Raw genomic sequence first — 9,472 nt, 5'->3', positions numbered from 1 at the left:
GGAGGGGTGGCTACAGAGGACTAAGCAAAAAGACAGAGAACTAAGCAAAAAGACATTCACAGTAGCTCATTGAGGGAGATCAAAGACAGAGGGAAAATCTTGGGATTTCTATGCCCACATGTTTTTACCCTCAGTGTAGGCTACCTCTCACCAGGAAGATGATGTTCCCTATTTCTATGAACAGATACAAAGACCACTCTCCCCCATATGCAGGTTTGCTCTTACTCTTCTACATCACCACAAAAACTGCTCACCCACCTCCAACGGTGAGCAAATCACCCATCCCACCAGCAGCAGCCACGCTTCACCAGGCAGCACAGCACACAGGAGGTATTTTGGCCAACTTGAGGACACAAGGACTGGATGTGCACACTGCAGAGCCTGCTTTGAGCACATCTCGGCTAGGGTGTTCAGTTTAGGAAGCACAAGGGAAGGGAACCAGCACTAATTGCCTCACACTGCTGACAGCGATGTTGTACCTAGTGGTATGACCAGGGAGAAAGCAATGGTCCACCCTGCCCCTGTGCACCAGCAAATTCCCTGTTGTCACAGCCCCACAGGCTGGTCAGTGTTCACAGAGAGAAACGCTGATGAATCAGGCCGATGGCAGAGAAGAACACAAGTCAAACAGCTGATCAAGTCTTGCTCACTCACTACTCCTGTATACACATTCATCAAACCACTTTTTGAGTCAAGAACCTCCTTCCAGCCAGTGAGTTTGCTCTTACAAAAGCATGAGGATAATTGCAAAACAACGAAGCAACAGTGTTACAGGTATTTACTAATACCTTCACTGACATTCACATGAAATATTTTGCAATATCATAGAACCAGGAAAAAAAAAATACAAACACCACACATCAGCCTGCATTTATGGGAGCCTCTTAGAAGCATGGCTGGCTTCTAGTTTCCAGTATAAGACACAAATCAGCATCCTAGGGACTGGGCTGCTGTATAGTGTGAATAAAACCAGGGTAACCCTACCTGTGTAGCACGTGTGAGAAGGCAGATGCTACTAGGTCCAAATTGGAAGCCTAGAAACTCTATTAAACCACGTTTCTTTTGAGTCACCCTGCTGCAAATGACTAACCAGGCTTGGGCTAACTCTTTTCCAAGAACTCACTCATCACTTAAACTTCACCAGCTGCGAACTCCCAGAAACAGGGGATGTGACCTTTACAGGATGCAAGCACACAGGAATGACTGAAGAAGCTAGAGGGCACACATTATCAGCAAATGCACCTGAAATGCAAGGTAGTTTGAAAGAGAATAGCAAGTCTTTGCTGACACCCTGGCCACAACCCTCAAAAACCCTATCTTCGGTGTCTCTCAATTCTGTTGATGACCTTTTAGGTTTTTTGCCATATGAGCCTAACAGGGGAAAAAAACAGCAGCAATGCTTCCCTTGTCAGGCCATTCATGGAGTGCAGGCAGCAATAATTAACCTATGACAGTGGTGCGAGTGGGTTGAAAAGGGTCTGTTAAGGCTGGGAACACACCCCAAGCACCAGAGCAATGGATCTACTGGGTGTCCCCTCAGCCAAGAAACAGGACATCGAGCATCATTTCCTTTTCCACTTTCCCAGAATCTTTGAAAAATGGCATAAATGAAGAGAATTACCATTGCCAAAGTGACTTCAGTTTTAAGCTGCTCGCATGACAGAACATACAGTATGTTCAAGTATGACTTCCAGACGGAGCTAGTTCCCACTGGCATAACCATCATCAAGAAATAAATCTAGGTCCCTTCTCACGTTTCCTCAAGTATAAACCAGCTTATTTTACCCCAGCTCACAAGAATGCTAAGCAGGTCCACTTAAGAATGCATTATTTGCTCTTGGACATATTCTCTTGTAGTCCTGGAAGGCAAATAACGTTTGCTTTCTGCAACACATCAAACTGAATACTCCCATTTGATTAGCTAGTTATGTGAGGTATCCTCAGGCTTTCTCTGCTCCTCTGCATTTTAATAATATCTTTTTAATTTCTGGCTGATAGTATTTTCACCCCAAGTGTATTAGTATTTCCACACACCTATGCTAATTCCAGCACCGCAAGCAGCTGCCTGTTCTTCCCTCTCCTGGTCTTCCTACACTTTCCAGCTCACAGCTGCTGCCACTATGTGAAAAGCATGACCAATTTCCCATCTTCAGATATCCGGGTATTATACCTCTTACTCCTACTTCGTCCAGGCCACTTGTTAATGCATAGAAAACTTCACAGAGACTGCATCAATATTCTTTCACACTACACAGCCAAATATCAAGATTTTTCTCAGCTTGAGCACAGATCTGCCCAAACTATGTAACCAATCCATTAGTGCCATATGAAAACCATTTTTTTAATCTTATTTTTCTGCAGAATGAAAAATATCATAATGCTAAGCTTGAAATAAAATTATGATTTGTACTTCAATTCTTTAAGTATGTATTTTTCCAGATTTTGCTTTAAGCCCCCACTGGTGCCTGCAATTCCTTGAAGCATTCTTAAACTACACCACATGAAAATAAACTTCATTTATCCCCTACAGAGTCAATCTGTGAACCAACAATAAACACCCTAAGTCTGCCTCTTTTAAAATGCAAAACTCTGACCTCAGATGTATATGCAGGGTTGCTGCTGACTTTAATGAAGACAGGAAAGTATATTTAAGGGCAAAATTGAAAATACAGTCTGGTTTTCCTCGGTATTTCAGATAACGACTCCATCTGATTCCTAAGGGCCTTTTTACCCAGGCCTCTGTAATGAGCTTCTGTGAGCTACACCTCCCAGTAAACCCCTCTCCCCCTTGACTCCAAATTTCAGAAACCTTAATTTAACTCGGAATATAAACAGCAACTCCAGAGACCTTTTCTAATCCCACATATTCCTGTGATGTCGTTTCATAGCACAGTGCTCTTTCACAGCCTCTGCTCATCCATTTGCTGCAGCACGCTGAAAACAGCTCCAGCCAGGCACTCGGGCACATAGGGAAGCTTTAGGGCACATGTCAAACCAATAGGTAAAGCAGGGATTTAGGGCAGCAGCACATGATAACTGCTCTTAGAAGACGACTAAAAACCTCAGCTCAGGTGATGAACCTACCTCAAGCCCAGCTCACTCGACAGGGCTTGCCTAGACGGGTAACGTCACTCTAGGACCTTGCCACCAGCTGGCAGACGTTTGCTAGTATAGTTTTAAAATATGGAAAGAACTTCACAGATGCTGGATTTTGAGAAAGAATAAAGCAAACAAACTAAAACACTCAGCCTGATGTATTGAAGTCACTTTCCAAAAGAGACTCCTCAGAAAGTGGCACTGCTAGATTTACGTTCCTTCATAAACCAAATCCACATTAGGCCTTACCTAGTCCGAGTACAACTCTAGTGCTGTGCTGAATGTCCCACTTAAACCATGAAGCCCAGCACTAACCAAGGATAACCAACACAATGTGGAGCAAGCTTCCTCTCAAAAGGGTTAAACCCAGGGCCTATGAAGGCAGAGATCACTGCTGTGGGATAGCAGCAGCATCCCCCCCACCCACCCCGCCCAGTAGGGTCCATCTCCCTGCCAGCACCCACTGGGGGATGAGGCTACTACTGTTACTGGGGGGAAACTGCAGCGCATCCCCACCTCTCCTTGCTTCAGAGAGGCCTGGTTTGTGGCAGAAATGCTTACAGTTCACCAGTTGCCCACTTTCCACCTCTCCCCCTGCCTGCTGCAGCTGCCCAGGGGCTGGGTCGGGCTCAGGGCAGGCAGCTTCACTTCCCTCTTCAAGCTCTCAAAGGGAGCACAGTCTCGCAGGGCATCCACGTATGTCAAACTCCTGTCCTCCCCAAAACATTCCCCTCCTTCCATAACACAGGAATAACAAAGCTTCGCTGGCTCACAAGGCAGCAAGATGGGTTCCCACTGAAGGCAGGAACCAAGGGAAGCCCCTGGGCACGTCCCAGCACTGGCGGCCACACACGCGTTCAGGTCCCGGGCATGGGGGAAGCGTTCATTTTAGGAGGGATTTCAGGTTTTGCAGATGCCTGCTGCTGAAAAAGCATTTCTATTGTGCAGAGGGGTGGGACAATGAGTAAGAGCCCTTCATCACCCAGCATAGCTTTGCACTGCTTCCCTGTTTTCTGGGTGGAAGGTCAACTAGAGATAAACTGGACTGCATTACATGGTAAGTTATGATAGTGACATCACAGAGAAAGAGATAGTTTTTGTTTCCACCAGTTCCCTGCTATAGTTTCCATTAAGCACAGAAAAACTCATCCACAGCACAACCATTTTCAATTCAAATGTTCCTGCTGTGCCCTCACCAGGACAAGTCCCCAGGGAGAAGTCTTTTGCTATTGCCAGCAATGGATAATGAAAGAGTAAACACCATACTATCCCACTTTCGGGTGTTCAAACAGCATTCAGAACTCCGCCATTTTTTTCTAAAATGCCTGTGACCTCTGCATCTGATTCTGCACATGCTCTTTGAAATGAAGGTTATTTGAAAGACTTACATTCCAGGAATGGTTGCAAAGCGTACAGGTTATCTACTGTGCTGCTTGCACAGGTTAAAAATAGCTGCTGATAACACGATACAACACTTCCGTCCAGTTCTCAAAACCCAGAATTCACAGGCAAGGTGAGAAAAGTTTAAGAAAGTGCAACTGGATTTCACACTTTATTTCATTAGGAAGACCAAATCCAAATCCTACATTCAAATCCCAAGAACCATCCAAACACCGAACACTCAGCCTCAGGGCACTGCCCACTTGAATCTGAGTGGACATCACCTCAAACTCCCCTTGCATAATAAAGAGGCTTCCACAAAAGCAGCAAGACTTGAAGAGTCACTAATCTGCTGCCCTGTTAAACTGCGGATAAACCAAGGCACAGACAGGGCTGCTAACTGGTAGGTGTTAAATGAGTTGAGCCCCTCGTTCAGCCTCTAAGAACAAGCAGTGTGCTGCCACAGTGCTTAGGTGCAGTGCTAAGAGCAGGCTTACAGGGGGTACAGCCCCCTGCGCTGCTATGGGGTAAGCACTGCTTTCAGTGAAGCAAAATTTACATTCACAGACTGGGATGGACACACAACCCCCACCGTGGATGAAGCGATGAGATGACAAAAAAAAGCAAAGTCAATTAAACTAAATAATAATTCACTACTCAACTACTTATACTTTTTTTTTCAGCACGTCAGAGCCTCCGACAACAGCCTCAGTGACTGCATTTCACAGAAAATGGTGCTGGAGCTCCCTGCACTGAAACCAGGCAGATGTCCTTGGTGTGCCTACAACACAACCTGCTTGTTTTCACCACCAGAAAAGATGGATAGAAAATAAACTTCCAGCACCAAGCACCTCTTCTGGCTTCAGGGTAGTGACAAATGCAAGCCATGCAAAGGACAACCTTTGAACCTAACAATTTAACTCTCTCAAATAAATGAGCACAGCAGGGATGATTCAAAACTATATAAGAGGTATAAACCAGCTGGATTTCAGGAAAGATCTCACCTGGCATTTGGCAGCCTTCTGGACTGAACAGTGGCTGTGCCAGGATGGCTCTTGGTCCTCAAATCTCATCCCACCCATCAAATAATGACATCCTATGCTGGTCTCTGGCATGTCACTTAGTCTGCTTTCCTGAGCTTTTCCATCCATAAAATGGGAATAATCACATTTAATTTCCTTGCAGAGCTGTTATTAGGGTTAATTAGCTAGTGTTTGTACACTGCTTTGAAAAATGTAGGAGTGCTCTTTCTCTCCTTCTCTCTTACTTTCTCTCTATATAAATATATGATGTCCTATTATCATAACCATTTGTGCCAGTGGGAAATTTTAATTGCTGAGCTAGCTCTTGGGAAAGACCTGCCATTCTGTAATATATAGGTCAGAGGACTTTGTGAACTGTGAAGGTAACGATAACACATTTCAACAGGGAATGCAATGAGACATGAGGTAATGCTAAATTTGGTGCTAGGAGGGAGGTGTTTACTAAAAACCTAGAAGAAAAATCTTGGTGGCCCTTTTGCATGAACCGAGTACTAAGGAAGGGACTTACAATCTCTCCTCAGGAAAACAAATTTATCTTCAACTAACAAAACTGAGAAAACAGTGACCTGCATTTCAAAATGCAAAGGATGAGATATCCTAAAGGCTAACATCGAAGAAATACATGTGAAAGCAATTCCATTGCTAGAAAGAAACAAGTGGGTCAAAATAAATGGCTCCTTTGGCTCTTGCCATGAAGTGAGCTCATTTCTTAAATGAGAAAAGAAATGAGAGAGGAAAGAAGTTATGAAGTCTGGATATATGCTGAAGGTAAAATATTACAAAGCATAAAGTTAAGGGGGACAAATAGTAGGGTTTGTGTTTTGCTTTTAGCTTGAAAGAGTAATGGGAAACAAGTATATGTTTTTATAAATATAACAAAGGAAAATACAGGGGAGAGAATAGGTCTATTGTTCAACAAGGCAGGGGATCACATAACAAGAATCCAGACGGATAAAGCACTCAATAGTTATTTCCTATGTGTTCTGTACAAAGGACACAGAAGTATTAAGCAGGAGATAAAATTCATCATCTAAATAAGCCGGGGGGAAAAAAAAAAAAAAAAAAAAAAAGAAGTGAAAGTATATCTATTTAATCAATGTGTCAAATTCCTTCTATGGCAAACATCTCCTGAAGTCAATGAAGCTAAACAAGAGATAAATTTAGCCTAGCATTTTACAACTCAGACCAAATGACATGCACAGAAGGAATCTAAAGAAACCAAGTATACACCAAGACTATAAAACTGTTGTTGAGCAGTCTTGAAGCTCATATGGAACTAGCAAGATATGAGCAGTTTGGAGACAAACACTTTGTGGAAAAGCAATACAACACAGGGATGGGGTAAGACACAGAGTGAGGAAATTCCAATCAACTGCTTTATTAGAAGAAATAAAATACACAACATAAAACAGCATGATGAGTAAAAGAAAAGTTCAATAATGATTCTGCCCAGAGAAACCTGAATGTCTTCCAAACATGCAAGTGTCTTGGAAGGAACGAATCCTAGATTAATTAACCAGTCTTTACTACTTATTCCTATGGGATTACGAACAGACATGGAAACATATGATTTCAACAATAAACCCATGAAAACAGAGGGAATGGGAAAATCCTAAATCATAGTCTATGCTCGTCTACACCAGTGTAAATCTGGATAACATTCACCAAGCTGCCATGCATTTAGCTCAGAGCTGGAAGCCAAGGCTGGACCAGCCTGGGACCCAATCCCTTCACAGTATGAACTAAAGCTCTTAGGAAAGGTTCTAACTTAGCATACAGGGATAACAACGTTCTCGGCTTGTCCTGGAAAGCAAACCACCACTCATGCCAGAAAAACCATAAATAAATCACTGAGCACGGTCAGGCTGCCGGATGGGGGAAGCCAGTTATGAAGACTGATTCAGATGAACTCAAAACCAGATTCAGATCATTGACTCCGCTGGAGACCAGCATTACTACTGGGAACATGCCTGGAGATTTTCAGTCACCTACATGAATCACAGATCTGCATCTTCTGTTAGTGTGCTTACTGTGAGCTTAAATAACACAGATGTATCAGAAATGGGGGTAAACTAGCCAGTTGGCAATTTTGAACATGTATAGATTTTAATGCAAAATTTTCCTCTTCTACCAGTTTCATAAACAGGCAAATTTTTGCATTAACATTTCAGATCAGACAGTCTCCTATAGCACCCACAACCTTTACACAGACCCACTAGATCTCCAGATGCTACCATGTGAAGAACACTGTTATGGGGTGTTTTTACGAAAAATGAGTGAAAGACCAGAACTATCAAGCAAATTTCATGATCAAATCACATTTACAAACGGTAGAGAACAGCAGCTGATGACAGGAAGAGGGCTGATGTGCATCAGCTCCAGCCCTCCTCTTAGAGCCTGGTAAGAAAACCCACTTCACTGCGACGAGTGCTGAGGAGGTCACCAGGTGATGGAGAAGCACCAACACAGGGGAAGACTGAGTGGAACCATGCAGTGAGCCTGCAGGCCAGGGAGACAGGAACGCTCAGGAAGAATAAACCTTCGTTCAACCTAAAGGCATAACTTCGTGCCAAAGGCTGCAGGTTTCGGAGAGGGGGAGAGGTGCAACTGGGGAGATGCCATCAAGAGGATCTGCAGGTTTAGGAGGCACAGGGGCTTTGAGGAAATTTGTTTATAGTTCAGGGACAGAAGAGGAAGTGGAGACAATTTACATGTAATTGAAAAATAGCAATATTTAGCAGCAAAGGGGTGGATAAGGTACACTCGATGAAAAGTCTTAAGCAGCTTGAAAGAAAGATTTCTATAGGTTACAGTAAAAAAGTATCAGACCAAGCTGCCAGGGTACAGGCTTCCTGATGCTTACCCAAACAGTTCCTCCACTGGCACCATACCTCAAAATTGGTTTTTTATCTGCCCTGCCTGCAGAGGTACTTTGTAAATAAACCATCCCTAATAACACAGCAGCAAGGAACAGCTCCCTGCAACATAATGGGATGTTCACTTCAGGGAACTCCCCATCACGCCCAACTCATCCCTCTGCCTCCCAACCAGCACCTAATGCACATGGAAGGGGACTGGACCTCCACACCATCATGCCCTTGACCTTGAAGAGATGCACTGACTGCAAGTCCAATGCCTGACATTTGCAACAGCTTCTGAGTGACCTGCTCAATAGCTCCAGCAAGCTAAAGGGGATTTCAAAGCCAGGCCAGGGCTGCTGCAGCAGCTGTCAATCAAAAGGCCCACACCACAGTCACTTCTGTTTCTTGAAGGAGTAACTATAAATGCCTGTTGTACATTTTGTATTTTTTAAAGGCAGCTTACCTTGTCAAGACAGGAATGGAAAAACAAGTTCAGGCTCACCCATTCTTTATGGAGTTCACAGCCATTGTGAAAATACCTTTTTTTCTTCCCCACCCTCTTGCTGCTCAGAGATGACAGGCATTTCCAGATTGAAGGCTGAAGGGGTGGATTTGCAGGACATCTACCCTTAACCTGACTTCTGGGGAAGTCCCAGGCATTGCAGAAAGGCTATTTCCAACTGTTGTATCAGCAACTCAGGGGATAAGCCTGGTGCCGGATGGCTTAGTCAGGGATTATCAAAAGCTGGGCTGCTCCCCATGTCTCTTTTTAGCTGCCTATCTCTGTTCTCAGTGAAGTTCCTGGGACTCCTGCTTCTCCAAGAGCAAACATCAAGCATCCTTCCCAGAAAGCCCAGTGATGAAGGCTTAGAGATGATGCCAGGTGATGCATCAGGAGACACTGGCTACATGCTATTAAGTAATCTCTGCACAGTGGTGGCAAAAGCCCAGTCCTTCAAAAGGCAATGAGCCTTGGCTGTCCTACCAGCACTATCGCCAACTGAGCTGCAGGAGGAGGGTACCCCCATCCCATCAGCCCTGACTTAATTTTTGCAATTTTCCAGGGTCAACACCAGGGGCTCTTGCAGGACA

The 9,472-nt window shown here is 44.2% G+C and overlaps 1 protein-coding gene across 3 annotated transcripts in view; it reads right to left on the bottom strand.

Annotated features, from left to right (window-relative positions):
- The window catches only part of BTBD11 (BTB domain containing 11), a 161,235-nt gene extending 152,301 nt beyond the window's left edge, over positions 1 to 8,934 (bottom strand). For all 3 annotated transcript variants that reach the window (XM_026840947.1, XM_026840948.1, XM_026840949.1), the window contains exon 1: positions 8,844 to 8,934. The gene's annotated coding sequence lies outside the window, so the exon portion shown is untranslated. The remainder of the gene's footprint in view (positions 1 to 8,843) is intronic.
- Between the last annotated feature and the right edge of the window lie 538 nt (positions 8,935 to 9,472).

Source organism: Athene cunicularia, assembly GCF_003259725.1.
Source record: "Athene cunicularia isolate RWA chromosome 1 unlocalized genomic scaffold, athCun1 chr1_part2, whole genome shotgun sequence".
In the NCBI taxonomy this organism is placed as follows: Eukaryota; Metazoa; Chordata; class Aves; order Strigiformes; family Strigidae; genus Athene; species Athene cunicularia.
This window is presented reverse-complemented; position numbering and strand designations above follow the sequence as displayed.